Raw genomic sequence first — 22,984 nt, forward strand, 5'->3', positions numbered from 1 at the left:
GGAGATTATAGCATGGGTGCTGACTGGGGAAACTCTGGGAGGCCCATCTTAAATTTCAAGTTTCCTCGAGAAGGTTGGCTATCAGATAGAAAATGTAATTTTAAGTTTAATCCTAAATCCTGTTAGGGACACTCACATGACTGCAAAAAGTGCTACCAAGGCTAGGAATTTTCAGAGGCCGCGAAATGCCAGTCTTCTTATATCAACTGAATTTATTCCCAGGGTTGACTACACTCTATAGAGATTTGCCCTTGCCTGCAGAAGTTGCTTTCCAAATTCTGCCGTCACAGGAAGCCACACCCAGAACTTGTTTCTCCCCTCCGGGAGAGGCACGTTCCCAGTGAATGTAGGAACTTGTTTGGCCTCTCCAGCCTGGTCTGGGAGAGTCTGCAAACCTCCCAAGTGGCTCCATGGGTCTGCCCTGGAGAGCTCTTCCCTGTTAGTGAAACATTTGAAGGATCGTTAGTTTTCTTCACTTTTGCTGCGCATTTGAGAAACAGTTAAGAAAATGTAAGATAGATGTACAAATGAGCTGTGGAGGTTTTGGCTCCTTTTATTTTTGTTTCAGTGGGATAAAACAATTGGCGGTCAGTGATTATTAGTTTTTAGTCTGAATTATTGCCATTAATGGCTGTCTTTTCCCAAATCCCTTTTTTCCTTTCTCAAAGCAGTTAGTTGGTCAGAAGTTTTGAGGGACCAAATGGGTTGCTGGAATTTATTTAGGAGAAAAATATTTTTGCTTAAAGCCACAGACCATGGCAGGTATACGGACAAAGTACATTACACTGAGCGAGGCCAAATCAGAATTGTAGTCTTTTTCTCAATTCCTTTCCCAGTTATAAAACAATAACATTAAAAGTTTAGATTTGTTCCTTTTACCCCTCCAAAAAAATAACTGCCAAGCGCTTCAAGTCTGGACAAACGGCCGGGGTGGGACTGTAAAAACCCTGGACCACCCGGGTCCGGGCCCTCTGCGGGCTGGCAGCTCGGTGCTACAGCTGAGGCCGGGAAGCCAGCCTCCGCCGCGCCACGCCCCCCTGCGTCACGGGAGGCGGGGCTGCCGGCGATTGGCTGTTCGCGGAAGCTCTGCTGCTCCGGAGTCAGGCCAGGAGGGCTGGAGAAGCAGGGGGAGGAGGAGGAGGAGGAGGTCGCGGCTTTGGCTCAGGCTTCAGCCGAGCGGTTTGCGGGCTGTCTTCTGAGAAGTGGGTTTTTTTTGTTTGTTTTCTTGTTTTTTGTTTCCCCAAAAAGCAAATGGCTGGCAGAGGCGCATAACCCGCCTCCACTCTTCGGATTTGTGTTGGGTTTTCTCTTGCACCTTGAGAGTCGTGATCGTCATGCTGTGATGTGTGCGGATGGAGGAATTGGTAAGGGTGAACGTGCGAACTCCTAGGTCTGTTTCCTTCACTTCTGTTTCACTTCTCACCCTGCTCCCCCTTCCCTTCTCCTCCCCTCTTCCTCTCCCGCTTCCCCAATAATTGCTTTCAGGTTTGATGCAGTGCCTCAAAACTAGACTTTAGGTCTGTTGTTGAACTTAAAAAACAAAACAAAACCAAAACGGAGAGACCCCGTTTTCAGTTACTTGATTTTGATTGCAAAAGAGGAATTATTTTATCTATTCTGAATGCTGGGTTTTGTGAAAAGGTAAATTATGCGCGCACACACTTGTCATCTCATTGTGAAATCCAGCAGTCTAAAGGCAATTTTGGCTTTGTCTCAAGGGTAAGGAAGACAGTGGGGGTTGAAGTTGTAACCCAGTAGAAAAGCCGGGTTTATTCCTTAGGAAGGTGTTTGTGTTGGAGTTTGCTCAGAAATGGTTTTAAAGGAGCGCTGCAGAAAAGCCCGCGTTCGTCCCTGCACACATTAACTTTGCAGAACTTAATGGTTTGAGGCATCCTTCCTCTTACGTTATAAAACATAGTCATACTTTCCTATGTACAGCAGAGAGACATCAACTTGGTTAGTGAAACCCTCCAGTTTGGAGAGTCAAGCCTTTCTGCTTTTAAAGGATATATTTAAACTATTCTTAATCATAAGGGCATGCTAACTCAGGTGTTTAGAATGTTATCTCAATAAGACCACAAAGTTTCTTGTTGCTTCTTTTCATGCTAGTTCTTTGCAAGGAGAAACAGTTCTGTAGTCTGAGAGCAAGCTTCTGAGTCTCATCAGCTCTAGAAGATTGAGCCACAAGAATGGGGGCTCTTTGTCTACCAACTGATTGCTGTTCTAGAAAAGTAACTATAGAGGAGAGAGTAATTTTTATATTGGGCTAGGTCAAATATCTGAAGAGTGCCATCATAAAAAAAAAATCTTTGGCTTAAGAACAGGTGCGATCGTTGTAACACTGTAAACTCCTTCAGTGCCCCAGTGTGAGTCCTCACTCCACTCTACCCCAAGGGGTAATGTCTGCTCCTTCTGGACTCTCTTCTGTTCTCATTACAAATACATATTACATACTTATATTGGGATGATTTGTTTTTATGAAAATGTGGTCAAACTACATATATTGAAAAGCAAATTGGCAACATGTAAAAAGTTTTAGGGAGTTAAAAAAAATAACACTAGCTGCTAATTTTTTAAATAGTTATTTATTTGAGAGAGAAAAAAAACACGAGTGGGGGAGTGGCAAAGAGAGGGGGAGACAGAGAAATTGGGAGCAAGCTCCCCACTGTCAGCTCAGAGCCCAAAGCAGGGCTTGAACTCACCACGATGAGATCATGACCTGAGCCAAAGTTGGAGGCTTAGCGGACTGAGCCACCAAGGTGCCCCAGCACTGGCTGCTAATTTACCATTTGTTAAATTGTATACATAAATGGATAATCTACGCAGTCTAAAACCGGATTTCGGGAATGCTTGACCTTAGGATGGCAAGAATCAAATACTTTTTTAATACAATTACTTAATGATTAAATAGAAATTGAATAGGATATTGTTTATTTTGATGTCTGTAAAACAAAGGAAATGACTTATTGGCTAGACAAGTAAACTTGTTAGAATCTATTTTTAAATTAAGAGGTCAAGAATGTTCACATACTGAAGGCTTCAGTACATGTCTCAGTTGTTGTCTGATCTAATTAGACATAGCCTTTTTGATGAAGGAAAATCAAAGAAAATGCTACAAGCAAAATCGCTTGGGAATAGCCCAAACCCAATGCAATGGTGAAGATACATTGAATAGTTTGTGCTTGCGAGGAGGAGAATCTGTGGATCAACTCTTGGAACAATAGTGTGTGTGCTGTCTCTATTCCTGGTCGTAGTTATAGCAGCTGAACAGCTTTCCTTATCACTTAAGAAGAGGTTTGATATGAATGTACTCTCTTAAAGACGTTATTCCCTTCCTATTACCTTAGATGGATTTCTTTCACTTCAGAAATCATCTTAGCCATAGAAACGACACTTTTCATGGAGCTAGTGCCACCATTAGAGTAAGAAGTAACAGTGACACTAGTTTTGTTAAAGAGTTGTGACCTTCATGGAATCTTCTTTTGTGCTTCTAAATGAAGGGTATGTTCATGCAATGATATAAGCTGATAAAATGAGAGTATGTATTAAAACCTGTAAATCCTTTCAGGCTTTGACTCAGTAATACTGGGTCTAGAAATATATACCCAGGTAATCCTCTGAATTTTATATGAAGATTTGTAAATATGTTCATTACAGTGAACATGAATGTAATACGAAAAAGAAGAATAAACCCTGCAATAGCAAAATACCTAAATTATTGTACTATATATCTATATTGATGCAATTCAGTTTCCAAAATAGTTTTGAAAAAAATTTCATTACTTAGAAAGTATTCTAAAAAGATAAAATATCATTTACTCACATATTCAGCTCTTACTATATATTAGGCATTGTTCTAAATTAAACATTGAACAAGACTGTTGTACTTCCTGTTTGTATACAAGTTCCTTTTTGTATCAATGGATGTATTCACTGACATATATGAAAAAAAATTGGATTTCTAGGTGGTAGAGTTGTGGCTCTTTGAAAATATTCTTCTTCACATTCCCAAATCTTCTATGGCTACTATTATTTTAATAATCACAAAAATACTGTTTTGAAAAATGTTGCCAAGAGATACCAAAACCGAAATTAAAACTCTGAAGTCTATATTTTATATACTAGTAAACCCTTTTCAAAGGATATTATAAACTGCAGTGAGACATAAATGAACACCCATGTGAAAAATTATGCCCAATGAAAAATAGACATAAATGGGCAATTCTCAGAGGGAAAAAATGGACTTTTTTAAGGTCAGGAGGAGAGGGATGTTTACTAAGTTAGCACACTTTCACACATCACATCAGTAAACTTGGAGAGCAAATTAAAATGTGTGAAGTTGTTTGGAAGGAAGACTTTTTAATGATATGGAAATATGTTTAGGATAGGAGGAATGAAAAGTTACAGAATCTTACTTTTGAAAAAATCCAGTTTAATGCACAGAAACTACTTTATTGGTGGAGAGTAAACCAAATGGTGATGTTACTTATGTTTGGGTGATGGGATTATGAGTGATTTCTGTTTTCTCATGGTATTCATCTGTAGTTTCTAAAATTTCTACAGTAAATATATTTTGGTTATCAGGGGAAAAAATTGCTATCCTAATAAATCAGTTTGTTCTAGAACGAAGAGTACATGGATGATATTCTCTTTGTTTTCTTTCACAAAGCCTATATAGTCTCAGGGTGTAATTCCGTGTCAAGTGTCATTGTTTCCGGATTATATTTGATGGTGAGAACATGTGAAATTAAAGGGAAATCTCAAGATAAAACTTATTCTAGTCACATTCACTCTAGTGCCCCCAGCTGTTTTCTGAAATAATAAGCGGTGTTGGACTGATGAAAGCTTTATTCCTATTCATGTCCGGTTGATCACATCTTCTTGGGGCCCAAGCTACTAGGCCTTAATTAAACACTTCTTAATTTCTTTTTCTAAAATCTACTCATTTCATTCAAGGCCTTTCTGAATGAGGAAGAGGAGTACATGTCTATATTTCTGTCAGCCACACAAATTTATAAACTTCAACTCTGTATGTAGGAAAGGTAATAAATCATAATAGCTTAGTTATGAGAAGGTCAAAATCAGTTTTAAATTATCCAAAAATTTGGTGAAGTCTTTTTCTTCAAGGTATAGTTTTCATAACTAGCACTATTTAAAAACATTGTCGTTTCCCTTACAGGCTATAATGATACACTGAAGGTTATTGTTAAAAATCTTAATTTATAATATCTTTTCTTCACTAAAGTCTTTCCAAGACAGGTGTTCTCATATATTCTCTCTACTTACCTGTGATGCCCTTCAGCTAACAAATCAACATTTCTACCTTGTCAGGTTAGAAAAATGCCTGATTCTGAACTATTATTATACTTAAAAAATTTTTTTTTAAATGTTTATTTTTGAGAGACAGAGAGCGGGAGGGAGACACACACAGAATCCAAAGCAGGCTCCAGCCTCTGAGCTGTCAGCACAGAGCCCGATGTGGGGCTCAAACCCATGAACCATGAAATCATGACCTAAGCTGAAGTCTGATGATGCTCAACCAACTGAGCCACCCAGGTGCCCCTGAACTATTATTATAATTTTAAGATTCCTAAACCAAGGACCTAGAGAAAAGTGAAATGTTTTCAGTAGGGCAGTGGTATTTTAAAAAATAATTCTTACTCAGAGTCCTAAGCTGTCTTTCCTCTCTCAAACTGTAACATTTCATTTGAGCTAAGTAATGCAAAAGAGGGTGTATTGTGGTCCCCAGTGCCCAATTAGTCACATTTTTTGCCTGCTTGATTTGGGTCATGGTCCAGATGGATGGGATGATGGTAGGAATGTGTGGACAGAGTATGTCCTATTGAGGAAGCAGTGTTGGTAACAGGCAGAGGACAGGAGGTACAGTGGGGAATATGAGCGTGGTTCCTACCATGTTGTTGGGGTGTCCTCGCCAGCCATTGGTGCTGCTGATGTCACAAATGTGCACTCCAAGATGCCTCTGGAAATCTCTAGTAATCCCACTCCTTGTTAGGTTACTAGTCAACTGTGTTCGGAAGCACATTTTTTTCCTTTTTTCAGTCTAGCCTCCCTGCCTTTTCTCCCCCATTCCAATGTGCTTTCAACTTCTTGCAAAGAAATCTTTTAAATGTCCATATCGTATCACATCATCTTTTTTTTTTAATTTTAGTTTTAATTTTTTTAAATTTACATCTAAATTAGCATATAGTGCAACACTGATTTCAGGAGTAGATTCCTTAGTGCCCCTTAACCATTTAGCCCATCCCCCCTCCCACAACCCCTCCAGTAACCCTCAGTTTGTTCTCCATATTTGAGTCTCTTCTGTTTTGCCCCCCTCCCTGTTTTTATATTATTTTTGTTTCCCTTCCCTTATGTTCATCTGTTTTGTCTCTTAAAGTCCTCATATGAGTGAAGTCATATGGTTTTTGTCTTTCTCTGACTGACTAATTTCACTTAGCATAATACCCTCCAGTTCCATCATGTAGTTGCAAATGGCAAGATTTCTTCTTTTTGATTGCCGAGTAATACTCCATTGTATATATACACCACATCTTCTTTATCCATTCATCCATCGATGGACATTTGGGCTCTTTCCATACTTTGGCTATTGTTGATAGTGCTGCTATAAACATGGGGGTGCATGTGTCCCTTTGGAACAGCACACCTGTATCCCTAGGATAAATGCCTAGTAGTGCAACTGCTGGGTCATAGGGTAGTTCTATTTTTAGTTTTTTGAGGAACCTCCATACTGTTTTCCAGAGTGGCTGCACCAGCTTGCATTCCCATCGCATATCCTCTTCATATCTTCGATGATTTCCCATTTCCTTCAAAATAAGTATAAATTTTTCATCTTAGTAAGTAAGGACTTACATGGTCCTAACCTAGATTTCCATCTTTATTTGCCCTCACTCCTTAATGTGTACTTGAAACTCCAGCCATATTGAACTACTCACTGTTACTTAAATGAACACAGGGCTTTTCAGTCTCCTAGCCTTCATTCATAATATTTCTAAAATCTACAAATCTCTCCTGTCATTTCCCAGAGTTCATTTAACATGCCCTCTCTTCCCAGAAGTCTACCCTCCACTCCCTTTCTGTCTTCCAACCTCATGTCATGTCCTCTCCTAGGACTTTCTGTTTTCTAAATTTATATACTCTATGATTACACTAGTGTTAGCTTTTTGTTGTTGTTGTTGAATTGAGTATGTTGACCTGCTCTGGGCACTTTTATTCATTCTCAAAGTACCCAGCACTGTGCCTAAGACAAGGTAAAATAAAGGAACACTAGAAGGTAAGCTCCTAGGAAGCAGAGATTTTTGTCTTTTGTTCCCTGATTTATTTCTGCTATCTGTAACGTTGTTTGGCATATACTCGAAGCTCAGCCAACATTAATTGAAAGAATGAAGTTATTCAGTATGTTAGACATAGTGCATTATTTAATAAACCTCTTTACAAAACTCTGTGAGGTAGGTGATGATTATTTCTACTTTACAGATGTGGAAGCTGAGACTCAGGAGCTAAGAGCTTGTGCAAAGTGGCAGACTGTCAATCTGAGCATCAGTGACACTTGAACTTGTTAGAGCTTGTGTTTTTCTACTAGCTGCAGATTGTTGCTGCACTTATTGCTGGTTTGAAAACAGCTAATTATATCATCACTTCTTGTTCAAGATGAATGTGTTTTAAAGGGTCAGTAGCATTGTGTTGATTGTTGGAGTTGACCATTTATTATGAATTCATTTTATAATCCCATTGAATATCATTAATTTCTTTTCAATATCGTTTACAGCTTTCATCTGTCCTTTATTGGTGTTTATATGCTATACCTTGTAATATAGGCATAAACGACAATTTATTGTATTAATTTTATTTTTCTGAAATGTTTATTTTGAGAGAGACAGAACTGAGCAGGGGAGGGGCAGAGAGAGAGAGAGAGAGAGAGAGAGAGAGAGAGAGAGAGAAGGAGAGAGACAGAATCCCAAGCAGGCTTCCCGCTGCCAGCATAGTTTTATGTGGGGCTTGATCCCATGAACCGTGAGATCAGCCAACACCAAGAGCAGGATGCCCAGCCAACTGAGCCACCCAGGTACCCCAAAGACAATTTAAATATACATGTCAAGACAATTAAAATTCAGGTATACCTCACTTTATTGTACTTGAACTTATCATGCTTCTCAGATGCTGAATTTTTTACAAATGGAAGGTTTATGGCAGTCCTGTGTCGAACAAGTCTGTCAGTGCCATTTTTCTAATAGCATTTGCTCATTTCATGTCTCTGTGTCACATTTTAGTAATTCTTGCCATATTTAAAACTTTTTCATTATTATAATATCTCATTACTATTGTATTTGATGTATATGATGATCAGTGATCAGTAGTTTCTGGAGATGGAATCTACTCCTGGTGAAGATGCTGTGAAGATAATTGAAATGACAACAAAGGATTTAGAATATTACATACACTTAGTTGATAAAGCAGTGGCAGAGTTTGAGAGGATTGATTCTAATTTTGAAAGAAGCCCTTCTTTGGGCAAAATGTTGACAAATAGCATTGCGTGCTACAGAGAAACATTAGTGAAAGGAAGAGTCAGTCGATACAGCAAATGTCATTGTTATATTAAGAAATTGCCACAGTCACTTTAACCTTCAGCCACTACTGCCCGGATCAGTCAGCAGCCATCAACATTGAGGCAAGACCCTCGACCAGCAAAAAGATGACAGCTTGGCTGGAAACTCAGATAATGGTTAGCATAATTTTAGCAATAAATCAGTTTTTAATTAAGACAGGCATTAAGGTATGTACATTGTTTATTTAAGGTATTTACGTTCTCTTTGAGACATAATGCTATTTTGTACTTAATGGACTACAGTGTAATAAAAACATAACTTTTGAATACACTGAGAAATCAAAAAATTCATTGGCTTACTGTACTGTAGTGATGTGGAACCAAACTGGAATATCTCCAAGGTATACCTGTAGTTGATGTATGTGATCTGTGTGTTCATTACATTAAGTCATGTGCTGAAGTCATTTTTAACCATTGTAAACTAATACTTCTCTGAAATACTTGTAACATATTTTAAGTCACCCAGCACTTCCAGAAGTGAATCTTTAAATAGTTTTTAGAAATTAATTAAATCTCATCCATTATACTGAAATCTCCTTTCTACAGTTCAGCTAAAGAAATGCCTGTCTTCATATATCCAGTGATACCATATACTTTTGAAGGAAACTGTGACTTAAAATTTTAGTCTTTTTTAAAAAAAGTTTATTTATTTTGAGAGAGGAGCGGGAGAGGGGGAGAGAGGGAGAGGAGAGAATCCCAAGCAGGATTCATGCTGCCAGCATAGGGCCCCATGTGGGGCTCGATCCTACAAGCTGTGAGATCATGACCTGAGTCAAAATCAAGAGTCAGATGCCCAATGAACGGAGCCACCCAGACACCCCCAAATTTTAGTCTTTGATGTGTTTATTTGGTTTGTATTTATAACTCAAGTTAATAATCTGCAAAAAACCTTTGGAAAACAATTTAATGTAGCCAATTAACTTAACCTTTAGTTTTATAAGTATATACCATCTTTCAGAGTTAAATTCTTTCCATTTTAGCTACAAATAACTCCCTTCCCTATCCATTAATTTTTTCTCTTATTCCTCATTCTTTTATTTTCTTTGCCTTGATAAAAGTTTCTGTGGTTACACATCCAGAAAATATTCCATTTCTTGTGTATAAAAGAGTAGTTTCACTAATTATTTGAACGACAGTAACATATACACTATTGGGCTAGAAATGATTAGTTGCATAAAAATATTTAGTCATAATGAATCTATGGAGAAAATATATTTATAAATTATAAATAAGTTTTTCCAGAGCAGATTTGAGCTGCCTAGGTCAATGATTTTCAGATTCTGGTACCCAGAATTGGCATCACTTAAGCTTGTTAGAAATACAAATTCTCAGGCCCCACTGCAAACCTTTTGAATCTGAAACTGGAGTGTGTGTGTGTGTGGGGGGGGGGGCGTGCATGCGTGTGCACGTGCGTGCACAGGGGAAGAAGCCATGTTTTCATAAATTTCAGGTGATTCTGATCTGTGATAGTTTGAGAATACAGGCTTAGGGTAAGATCCTTAATGAGCAGGCCATAGTCACTGGGTTTTGGTGGATAGGTACCTGGTCTAGTTTAAAAGGTCTCTGAAAAAGACAATTCCATGGACTCCTGTGTGCCATTTCAAATACTTGTGTGCTACTTGTGAGCTAGCTTCAAAAGATATAATTAAACATTTTTGTGTTTCATAAGACAAAAAGAGGGGGACATTTTTCTCATCCTTTGATCTTGGGTATATTTTTGGAGGATGATTAAAGATACAAATATGAATCCTTATGACTCTCAGTAGGGAGTTTGTGCCTAGGGAATCAAGATTTCTTACCAGAGGTCCTGAGTGTCTTTGTGGAGGTGAGGAATGATATAGGTACCTACTTTGATCATTAAAGTTGTAATTAATTAATTATATATAGAGTCTCCACATAAAAGTATTTTCATAGTGCATCTTTACAGGCTGTATTCTTTTATTTTTTATTTTTTTTACGCTTATATATTTTGAGAGAGAGAGCAAGCCTGGGGAGGGGTGGGGTAGAGAGAGAGGCAGAGAATCCCAAGTAGGCTCCGTGCCATCAGCACAGACCCCGATGTGGGGCTTGAACCCACAAATCATGAGATTATGACCTGAGCCAAAACCAAGACTTGGACACTCAACCGACTGAGCCACCAGGCACCCCATCCCTGATCTTAAATGTAGAAGCAAAACATTAACTTACTTGTATGCTTTTCTCTACCATAAGCATTTGGCTTTGTGATTAAAGTTGGGACATGTTTTGTAGGATTAGTTTTAGAATAGTTTTTCACTGAAATGAAGATATATTTTCTAATGATAAAGTGAGTATATATTTTCATGGATATGGACAGTTACAAAACATATTTAAAAGTTATCTATTAATATACTACCTCAAAATAACCAGTGTTTATGTTTTAAAAATATTTTATTCCAAATCTGTATGTATAAAGAGTGTATGTGTATATATGTATATGTACATATATATATATATATATATATATATTCATTCCACTTGAGTTCATAGTGATATACAGGTATAAATAATGGATTAAAACCTTATAAACTTATAAAACCTTATAAACTTCAAAAATTCATTTGAATATTTTTTAATTATATTTCCATTTAGATACACCACAATTTAACAATTTCTCTTTTTCTCAGCATTTGAGTTAGTGCCCTTTCCAGTGCTGAGTTGATCATCTTTCTACTCAGGGCTGAGGACGATGAGCATTTTAAGGCGTATTACCTCTTGGCTCCAGAGAAGTGAAAAAGCGGGCTAGATTACCCCAGAACTGTATGAAAGCTTGCTTTCATTGAGCATTATGAATAAAGAAATTCTTTGCTACATTCAGTGCAAAAAATACTCTGTTTTAATTGCTTTTTTAAGGTTACTGGTGAAGTTGGAAATACTTTTTTCCTATGTATTTGCAGTTTGTCAGTGTCTACGTGTTTGTTCATGCCCTTCTAGCAAATATTTAAACCAGAAGTGAATAATTTTTTATATTGCTTTTATAAAATATCAAAGTAAAAAGTAGGCCATTGTGAGTGCTAATAGGAAAATTTCATTTTCATTAGGATAAAAATGAAATAAGGCAGAGCTCACAAATTAGCTGTGAAAATTTTAAGGTAGATACAAATGTGAATAAATCTTAGTAATTTTAAACATAGGGTAAGCACACTATCATACAGAATTTTAGCAGGCATAAAATCTTGTAGTCAAACTATGACTTAAATAACTTACGACATATTTATAAGTGTGCAATTTAGGAATTAATAAAAACCTACCTATATATGAATGAGTAATTAAATGGTAGTGGAGAGGATGGCTGGATTATTTTATGTGACTTCCACTAACTTGATGTATAATAATGGGTGAGTCAGTGTCTCTGAACCTCAGTTTTCTTGTGTATGAAGTATTTAGTTGGATATTGAAGATCTTTTCTAGCTTTAAATTATGAATTTTTTAAGTTGCTAAGTCTTATCACCTTTAAATGCTTTTCCTACTTGGTGAAATGTTGCCATCAAATGATTAATAAGTGCTCCATAATAGTAAGAATAGCTGCCACTTACTGATCTATTCTATGCCAGATACCTTGCATATATTCTCATTAACTCCTCACAATAAACCTAAGGACCTAAAGAGTACTTATTAATTTCCTGATGGGGAAACTGAAGATTATACAAAGTCCTACTAGGATTGAGTGATTAGGGCCAGGATTTGACCCCATGATTGCTTGAAAAGCTCTTTTTTCCACTCTGCTACTTTCCTCTCTCTTGAACAAATGTGATGGCTTGCTCTAGACATGTATTCAGCAGTAGCATTATTGGCATTTTAGGCCAATAATTCTTTGTTGTGGTAGGGGCTGTCCTGTGATTATAATGGCATCCACGGCACCTATTCATTAGCACCCCCTCAGTTGTGACAACCGAAAATGCTTCCCGATACTGCAAATGTCCCCTAGGGAGGCAAAATTGTTCCTAGTTGAGAACCCCTAGTTTAATGCAACCTAAGTCTTCAATAGGACAAATATAATTATCTCAAGCAGAGGTAAGTGGCTTTAGGTCGTCTTGGATTACAGAAGACAAGGTAGAATAGACCAAGTAGGATCCCATCATTCAGTAATACTTATTGCACACTTATTGATTGCTTGACCTTTATCTTCTTGAGATTTTTCTTCTTTGGAGAACACTCATTTCTGGGATGCATAGTATATGACCATGAACCTTATTAGATATTAGTTAATTTATTTAAAATATTTATTTAAAGTACTTATTTAATTTATTTAAAAATATTCATGGGGCGCCTGGGCGTCTGACTTTGTCTCAAGTCATGATCTCATGGTCCATAGGTTCGAGCCCTGCATCGGGCTCTGTGCTGACAGCTTGGAGCCTGGAGCCTGCTTCGGATTCTGTGTCTCCCTCTTTCTCTGCCCCTCCCCTGCTCATGCTCTGTCTCTCTCTGTCACAAAAATAAATAAACATTAACAATTTTTTTTTAATATTCATTGAGTACTTGTCATGTGGTAGGCATTGTCTGGTTATTGGTTCAAACTGTAAATAGGATGGTCCTAATGGGGAAGCAGCTATTAAATAATTACAGTTCATTCCCCTCTTTCTTACTAACAGTCTTTTACCGCATGTATTTAGAATCACAATCCAGTGTGTTTATTATGTTTTACACACACAGCTTGTCACATAGAGCTAGAATTTGTTGTCCTTTGTGTGATGAATAAAGATACCACGCCATGAAATTTGTGTTCTGCTGTTTAGGAAAGTATTTTGGCTCTTGTTTTCAAAATGGGCACTTATCTGGGTGCTAGCTTCATATCATAACTTACTTGTTTATTGATTAGGTTAGTGTTTTAATGTTCTTTGTATTTACCACTCTGAAACCTGGCCATAAACATGTCAAGGTTTGTCTCATGGAGGTTAATCTCTGAAGTATTTCAGGGAATGAGGGAATCTCATGAAGTTCATGCTTGATCCCTCTTCTGGGCTCTTTGTTCCTTGAGGGCAGGAATCATGGAATTTACATAGGACTTTTCATTATTGTGGTTGCAGTCCAGGAAAAGTGCCAGACTGGCACAGGGAACCCTTGGTGCCTGTTTATTAAACAGATAGAAGGAAAAGTGATCTCTGAACAGTGAAAATAGGTTTCACTAAATAAGCCATAAGTTTCTGTGTTCTGCTTCCTGAAGACCATTGAGGTCATTATTAATTCAATATTTAAGCATATTGATTTTCTAAGAGAGTTGGGAGTATGAGTTAAATTTTAATAAAGTCAGATATTTGGGCATCCAAGGGAGAAACCTATAAAGTCAGACATGAGCATTCAAAACAAGGAGGCCTTCAACTACTGAAAGAGAACCTATGGATGTGTTTCCAAACGTCCTGAAGGCATCACTATATAGAACACTTTGCTGTAATGGTGCTTAGAACATTGGAACTGAATTCTCAGAAGAAAATTTATTTAAACTGTGTAAAACATAGGAAAATTCATTTACTTATTTTTGTTTTATTAAAACATTTTTTTAATGTTTATTTTTGAGAGAGAGAGAGAGAGAGAAAGAGAGAGCACAGACAGGGGAGGGACAGAGAGAGGGAGACAGAATCCAAAGCAGGCTCCAGGCTCTGAGCTGTCAGCACAGAGCCCGATGCTGGGCTTTAACCCATGAACCATGAGATCATGACCTGAGCCAAAGTCGGATGCTTAACTGACTGAGCCACCCAGGCACCCCTATTTTATTTTTTTTAAGTACAATGTTGTGAAAGCATGATTCTTCTTTGACAAAGTTGAATTGTTCAGTATAAATCCTGGGAAGCACTAACATGAACAAGGAAAAAAATAAAGACGATCTGGAAGGGGATACAGTTTCTGAATACCAGATGTTACAGAACAGAGGGAAAAACCATAAGTCTGTGTAGGATCAAACCTTGATTATCCAAAGTAGTGGTATATAAGAATGCACATAAATTCCAAAATAGTAATAAAAAAACAATTTATATTTAATTTTAAAAGGCAGTCACACGCAGGGACTACACACACACACACACACACACACACACACTTATACTCCCCTGGTTTTAACACTCTTCACACTTCATCCTGTTTTTTTTTTCCCACTTTGTGTTTTTTCTAATTTTATTTTTTTAATTTTTTATTTAGTTATTTTTTCTAAATATAATTTATTGTCAAGTTAGCTAACATACAGTGTATACAGTGTGTGCTCCTGGCTTTGGGAATAGATTCCCATGATTTATCGCTTACATACAACACTCAGCGCTCATGCCAACAAGTGCTGTTCTCAATGCCCATAACCCATTCCCCCTACCCCCAACCCCCATGAACCCTCAGTTTTCTCTCTGTATTTAAGAGTCTCTTATGGTTTGCCTCCCTCTCTGTTTGAAACTATTTTTTCCCCCTTCCCTTCCCCCATGGTCTTCTGTTAAGTTTCTCAAATACCACATATGAGTGAAACATATGATATCTGTGTTTCTCTGACTGACTTATTTCACTTAGCATAATACCTTCCGGTTCCATCCACGTTGCTGCAAATGGTATGATTTCATTCTTTCTCATTGCCAAGTAGTATTCCATTGTATATATAAACCACATCTTCTTTATCCATTCATCAGTTGATGGACACTTGAGCTCTTTCCATAATTTGGCTATTGTTGATAGTGCTGCTGTAAACATTGTGGGTACATCAGCACTCCTATATCCTTGGGATAAATTCCTAGTAGTGCTATTGCTAGGTCATAGGGTAGTTCTATTTTTAATTTTTTGAGGAACCTCCACACTGTTTTCCAGAGAGGCTGTAACCAGTTTGCATTCCCACCAACAGTGCAACTGGGTTCCTGTTTCTCCACATCCTTGCCAACATCTGTTGTTTCGGAGTTGTTGATTTCAGCCACTCTGACTGGGGTGAGGTGGTATCTGAGTGTCATTTTGATTTGTATTTCCTTGATGAGGAGCAGTGGTGAGCATCTTTTCAAGTGTCTGTCGGCCATCTGGATGTCTTCTTTGGAAAAGTGTCTATTCATGTCTTTTGCCCATTTCTTCACTGGATTATTTATTTTTTTGGGTGTTGATTTTGATAAGTTCTTTATAGATTTTGGATACTAACCCTTTACCCAATAGGTCATTTGCACATGTCTTCTCCCATTCCTTTGGTTGCTTTTTAGTTATGCTGATTGTTCCTTTTGCTGTGCAGAAGCTTTTTATCTTGATGAGGTCCCAATAGTTGATTTTTGTTTTTGTTTCCCTTGCCTCTGGAGACATGTTGAGTACAAAGTTGCTGTAGCTGAGGTCAAAGAGGTTGCTGCCTGTTTTGTCCTCTAGGGCTTTGATGGTTTCCTGTCTTACATTTAGGCCTTTCATCCGTTTTGAGTTTATTTGTGTATGGTGTAAGAGAGTAGTCCAGTTTCATTCTTTTACATGTTGCTGTTTCATCCCAGATAAAATTGTTTTGGTACTTAAAGGGATAAACCTTAAGCTATGTGAAAAAAAATAGGTATTCAGAAAACTTCCTCCCTGAGAGTTTCACAACAAAGAAATTCAAATACCTGAGTAATTTTTAAAAATACAGTCTCCTTGTTTTATTTCCCTTTTTATGTCTACCTGTTGCAGAGTCTTTTTAGTGGTCATTTTAGGGTTACATGCTATAAACCTAAATCTGAAACTCTAATAACTTTAGCATGCACAATAAAAGATACAATGAGATCATGGAATAACTAAGCTTATATACCTTATGGAGCTGGTGTATACAAGATTGTCACAGATATTCCTCTTTTTGCTAAGTATAAGAGAGGTGGTACCTGATTCTTATGTTCGTTCCACAGATATGCATTGAAATCTACTCTGTGCCTGGTACTTTGCTGGACTAGTCTGTATGAGTGAACAAAAAAGATAGAAATCCCTCCTCTAATGGAGAGGAGAGACAAGAGCTAAAATACAAAAATAATTTTATGACGTTGGAAAGTGATGCAAAAGTTCTATGAAAAATAAAACTGGGAAGGAGAACAGGGATGGCTGAGGTGAGCCTGTGGCAGGTGGCATGAAGGAGGGGAGGAGCAATAGATTGGAGAGGACTGTGGCACCTGGGTGGCTCAGTCGGGTAAACATCTGGTTTTTGATATTCGCTCCGGTTAGGATCTTCCATTGGGGAGTTTTAGCCCCGCGTCGGGCTCTGTGCTGGCAGCATGGAGTCCACTTGGGATTCTGTCTCTCTCTCCCTCCCTCCCTCCTTCTCTCTCTCTCTCTCTCTCTCTCTCTGCCCCTCCCCTGCTCATCTGTGCTCTGTCTCTCAAATAAACACTAAAAAAAAAGATTGGAGAGGAGTTTGGGAGGCAGGTACACGTGACGCTGCCAGCTCTTGTCATAATTAAGATGAGAGCCTCTGGAGAGTTTTAAATTGTGGAAAATTCAGGATGTAACTTAGGGTTTAACGGGACTAGATGGTAGTGGTAGAGGTGATGCCATGTGGTGAGATTCTGGATTCAGCTGAATTTGCTGACTGACTGTATGTGGGTTTTGAGGAAAGGACAGGACCCCAGGCTGAGGATCCGGAAGGATGGAGCTGCCATCAACTGATAGGGCTAATCTGCAGAGGAAGCAGAAGAGCACAGTTCTGTACATGTTACCATCTAGAGAGGGGCTGCCTCGTTGGCAGGCAGATATAGGAGTCTGGAGTTTGGGGGAAGAGGTCTGAGCTGGAGGGCAGTTACATGGGGGGAACCTGTAGAAGTTCTGGTTTGATGGCCCTGGTTTCTCAGTACAGTAGAAACAAGGTCATCAGCAGGAAGAATGTTAGGAGGGAGATGTGGAAAGTTAGAGGAGAAGGTATGAAACAGTTGTCTATGAAAGTGGGAAAGTGAAGAGTTTGCAAATGCTGTGTGATTACCATCAGCAGGTGTGGCTGGCTGGTGGTCCACGGTCAGTAATTTAAAGTGACACCAGTGAGGGATGTTACACGTTTCTGACACTTTCAACTTGGAGGTACTAACTAGAACAGAGTATAACAGGGATCTGGATATAACTGATTTGAATAGAACTAGGATAAGAGTTTTGCCAAGAGAGGAAAGAAGAGCTAAGGGGTAGAGAGACTACAGAAGGAAATGATAACAGGGTTGACCACGAAATTGAATTTGGATGAGCAGGGAAGTGAGGCCATGTATGAAGGAGCAACAGTGAAAGACCTCGGTTTAGCTGCTTACAGGTCCCTGTGGGGGCAGATGATACTGAAGTCAGGTTAAAAATGAATCATTTAAAAGCAAATTTTATTTGTGTGTACTGAATCACGTTTCAAACATATGTAAAGATTGTTCTATTGAATGCACCAATAGAATGTTTTAAAATTAAATACAAATATTTGGACTTGTTAACTTTAGTTTTTCAAATGAAGTGTGTCTTTAGTTCTTTTTTTTCTCTAAACGACATAAATTCAGATTTTTTATAGTCATCGTCTTCTTTCTTCCAACCCTCATGTTCTTTGGATTACGCTTGGGTAACCAACCACTCACCAAGCTATGTCCCTTGGGTAAATTTCTCAATCGCTCTGAGCCTCAGTTTTCTCATCCTAACATGGTGATAATTGTATGTCCTTTGTTGTAAGGATTAAAGTTACTGTATATTTATCCCCAGCACAGAACTCGGCATGTCTTTCTAAGTGGCAGATATTGTTATGATCTTAGGTTTACTGAATTAATATTTTATTAGAGTTGAATAGCCAAATCTCAAAAACATGCTTTTCTGTCATCTCAATATTTAGGAGTACTATCTAGAATTACCAATGTCAAAACATAGTATTAAAAATTGTTATTAACTTTTAATATATGTTTTTTCAGCTTTAAGAATAGACAAAGGCATATTGGGAACTAACCATGAGTATGGGTGAGCTTTTTTTTGGTTCCTAGTACCAGAGAGACATTCATACAACTGCAGCATTTTCCCTGCCCTTTTGCTAGCTTAAACCAGTTTTGAAGCCCAAGCATCAGCAAATGTAACTCATTTGGATGTGTGGTCCTTTCAAGAGAAAGTTGAGATACATTGAAGATGAGAGATGGTAAAGCTTTCAGCGTCTGAATGGATGAAGATATATATATATATCTATAGATATATATATATATTTACACATGCACACTCACATAAGAGAATTAAAGAATGTCTTATACTTAATGTATTTGGAAACATTAAGAATGAATAACTCTTCCCAGTATAAAACTATGCATCTGGGTACCACAGTCATATTTTATATCTGTCTTCTTTTAAAATAAACATGTTGTCTTTGAAAATTCAACTGCAATGATATTAAACATGAGGACCCTCCATTGCTGTGGAGGGTTCCTTCCCTCAGTCTGATTTAGAGGCTGCTTCTGTGATGTAGAACAGTATTTTTTGTTTCTCTCCCCCTGCATCAGCCAGTGTCTGGTTTTCAGGTCACGGACTGAGTAAACGTGGCTTAAGCACTCCTTGTTTTTCTTAAAAAATTTTTAAAAAATGTTTGTGTGTGTGTGTGTGTGTGTGAGAGAGAGAGAGAGAGAGAGAGAGAGAGGGAGAGAGAGAGAGAGAGAGAGCAAGCAAGCTGGAGAGGGGCAGAGAGAGAGGGAGAGACAGAATCTTAAGCAGGCTCCAGACTGAGCTGTCAGCACAGAGCCCGACATGGGGCTCGAAACCACAGACCACAAGATCATGACCTGACCCGAAGTTGCATGCTTAATTGACTGAGCTACCCAGGTGCCCCTTTAAGCACTCTTTTCTAAAGATGCCTAAGGGCTATGTGCTTGAGTAGAGTTGACCTTTTCCTGTTTAGGGTCCTAAAAAATGACAAAGCTCTCACAAAGATTTCTTCGTTAGTGGTAGAAGTGAAAGATACTATAAGTTAGTTTTTTATACTCCTATGTAGCACTTCCTCCCATGATAATAATCAGCAGTTATCGAAAGTAATTACTTCAGTTCATTGTTTTTGGTGACATATTCTCCTTGCCTGGCCTCTTGCATACATCTAAAAGAATATATACTTCGACTGGGGATTTAGTTCAAGGAGTTAAATTCATAGAGAATATTAAAGAGCACATGGAACTCCAAAATGACTTTATTTGGCAAATCTGATTCCTCTCACCTGGAGAGCACAGAGGATTATGGGACTTCATTATTCAAGATCCAGTTTTCCCACTAAATAAATTGACCCTTGTCATCACCAAACTTGTATTAGATCCATCTATGACTGTTCATATTTTTTCCAGTGATTATGTGGGGTGATGAAAATACTTTCTCCTTTTGTAGATCACAGGATAGTAGTTACTAAAGGAGCCCTGCCAACCTGTCACTTTGGCCCCTGATAGGACAAAGAAACCAGCAAAGATATCAAATGATCTTACTGCCATTGTTATTACCTGTCAGAGAGAATTGATCTCCTTGAGGGCAATAGGGCTCTTACAGAGAGAATTGAGTAAGTTAGTCAGGGGTGACCCAGATTGGAACAAGCCCAAGTTTTATCAGGGCTCATCGTGCTTCAGAGAGGGCTACCTGACACATCGAGGTCAAGGAGACTTTCATAGCTTGTAAGTTTCTACTGTGAACAGTTCCTATCTTATTCTCAGAAACTGATAGCTATAAAATTACTCTGTATTTTTTATTGACCCTACTAGATAACTTGACTTTCTTCCAAGATCTTGAACATGTAACAACTTTGATATTTTGTTAGGGTTTTCTCCTCTTAGTTGAGAAGAAGATTAGAAGTCTGTCAAGGCGGGGACTTACTGTTCTCCCTTGCTGAGCTTTTGGAAATGTTGGTTGAAACTGACTGTAACTATATTAAATCTGTAGAAAGAATTGATCCTGCAGGCCTCACCACCAACTTCTGTTTGTGCAGGTTGTCAAGTCGCTGGTCATAGGCTTGGTCTATACAGTCAGAGGCGATGGGCTTGCTGGTAACAGGAGTGGTACCTAATAAACTGTTCACTCTTAATTTCAACTTCACATTTTGAAATAAACTGATTTAGCATAGAGTAGTGGTTCCCAAAGTATGGTTCAGGACCAGCAGCATCAACACCACCTGGAAATGTGTTAGACATGCAAATACTTGAACCCCCACCCCAGACCTGTGGAATCAGAAAGTCAGGGATGTGGTTCAGGACACTCTGATGCATGCTGGAGTTTGACAGCCACAAACAGAGCATCTTGACATGACTATACATAGGAATGTTTTTCTCTTTCAGGCAGGTGAGCTTATGTGTGTAATTCAAGTTGTTTGTTGGGTGGTGATGACCTCAGAAAGTTTTAAATGCTAACTGGGCCCAAGGGAATTCATTACTGCATATTTACCTTTGGTAATCTGCCTTGCTACAAACTTTTCATTAAGCATTCATTAAGGGAAACAGGGTTTTTGAGAACTGTTTGCTTTCAAGTACATTTGTATTCAAGAAGGAGCATAGTGCGATATGTTATTTTAGGTACGCTCTGTTATGAAGGATTTTTGTTTTTAATATCTTCTAGAAAAAATTTTATAATTAGAAATAATATAGTTTTAAATGATAATATTTGACTTTAAGTTTTCTATAGAAGTAGTATTGTATAGTTGGAAAGGCATGACTTTGGAGTTAAAATTGCATGCCTTGAGTTATTATAAACCCTTCTTTGACTTTTTGTTTCTTAATTTGAGAAATAGAAGTCATAAATGACACTGGGAAATGTATTTCATAAAGAGTAGCCATGATAGAAATGTTAGTACTTATTTTATAAGCAATGCTTTGTTCACATTTCTTTCTTTCTTTCTTTCTTTCTTTCTTTCTTTCTTTCTTTCTTTCTTTCTTGGACAGCATGAGTGACTGTGAGCAGGGGAGAGGGGCAGAGGGGGAGGGAGGGAGGGAGGGAGGGGGGGGGGGAGAGAGAGAGAGAGAGAGGGAGAGAGAGAGAGAGAGAGAATCTTAAACAGACTCCATGCTTAGCACGGAGCCCGATGTGGGGCTCGGTCCCAAGACCCTGGGATCACGACCTGAGCCGAAATCAAGAGTTGGATGCTCAACCGACTGAGCCACCCAGGCATCCCTATATTTCTTTATTTCTAATCTTAATTGGTTTTGTGCATAATGATCTCTTGTAGATTTTAGAACTTTATTGGTTTTTTCAGCTTCTGTGACTGAATGGAATATTGGATCATGTAGCATCATGCAGACCTAATGCTTAGGGCAACATTAGACATTTGTAGCTATTAATTATAAATTCTCCCTTCAAAAACTTTATTTAAAAAATTATAAATCAATACATCTTCATTGTGCCAAAGATAAGAAAGAAGAGTTCATCTTCTATTCCCTTTGTATTCTCACTATCGATAACCGATAGTCATAGCCCTGTGTAAATAATTCTATACTTTTATCCATGTTCTTGCAAATGTATGTGAACATACACACAGTTTGTGTTATTAAGTGAAGCAAACCAAGGCCAGGCCAATTGTGGATTCAACAGTGCATTAAGAAATACAAGCTAGGTCTGTGGAGCTGCGGTATGCTAAGATAGCCCTTGATTCTCTAATCAAGGCTTGATAATCTAATCCGTAGACCCTCGTGTGCTGATGTGGCCCTTCTTCCAGCCTAAGAATTTGAAAAGGCAGTGGACTTCTGTTCCAGTATCTTGTGAACTGGCAGGCTCCACATTCCTCACAGCCGACAGCACTGCTAAACGGTCTTGTCTTCCTGAGGAACTAAGGAGGTGACAAGAGCTGCATCGGCTTATGTGCATCCTAGATCTATGTATACCTTTGCCTATTTTGGTAGGTGGTAACTAAAGTGAAACTTCAACTGTGCCCATGTTGTTATTCTTGCCATTCTTTGAATCCAGATCAGTAATTTTGGTCTGTACTTCATTCATGTTTATTAATTTTTGGTTTTGATCATTTATATTTGCAGGTCTCTGTTATTTCCTTTTTTTTTCTAACTATACACAATAGTCATTTGTTCAGGTCAATGGATGGATATATATAATTTTATTTTATTTAAAAAAAAATTTTTTTTTTTAACGTTTATTTATTTTTGAGACAGAGAGAGACAGAGCATGAACAGGGGAGGGGCAGAGAGAGAGGGAGACACAGAATCCGAAACAGGCTGCAGGCTCTGAGCTGTCAGCACAGAGCCCGACGCGGGGCTCGAACTCACGGACCGTGAGATCATGACCTGAGCCGAAGTCGGACGCTTAACTGACCAAGCCACCCAGGCGCCCCTGGATATATATAATTTTAAATAAATGTGTAATATTCTGTAATGTGGATGTGTCCTAGTGTATGTATCGGCTCTTCCATAATTGAAGGACTCTCATGATATTTCCAAAACCGTTACTACAAAAAACAAACAAAACCCCCAAAACTACAGTATACATTCTTGT

At 38.2% G+C, this 22,984-nt stretch overlaps 1 protein-coding gene across 1 annotated transcript in view; it reads left to right on the forward strand.

The window, feature by feature from the left end:
• Positions 1-1,104: 1,104 nt before the first annotated feature.
• Positions 1,105-22,984, forward strand: part of ATP10D (ATPase phospholipid transporting 10D (putative)) — a 110,473-nt gene continuing 88,593 nt past the window's right edge. Inside the window, exon 1 of the mRNA XM_049632001.1 lies at positions 1,105-1,364. The gene's annotated coding sequence lies outside the window, so the exon portion shown is untranslated. The remainder of the gene's footprint in view (positions 1,365-22,984) is intronic.

This window comes from Panthera uncia, chromosome B1 (genome assembly GCF_023721935.1).
Source record: "Panthera uncia isolate 11264 chromosome B1, Puncia_PCG_1.0, whole genome shotgun sequence".
Classification (NCBI taxonomy): Eukaryota; Metazoa; Chordata; class Mammalia; order Carnivora; family Felidae; genus Panthera; species Panthera uncia.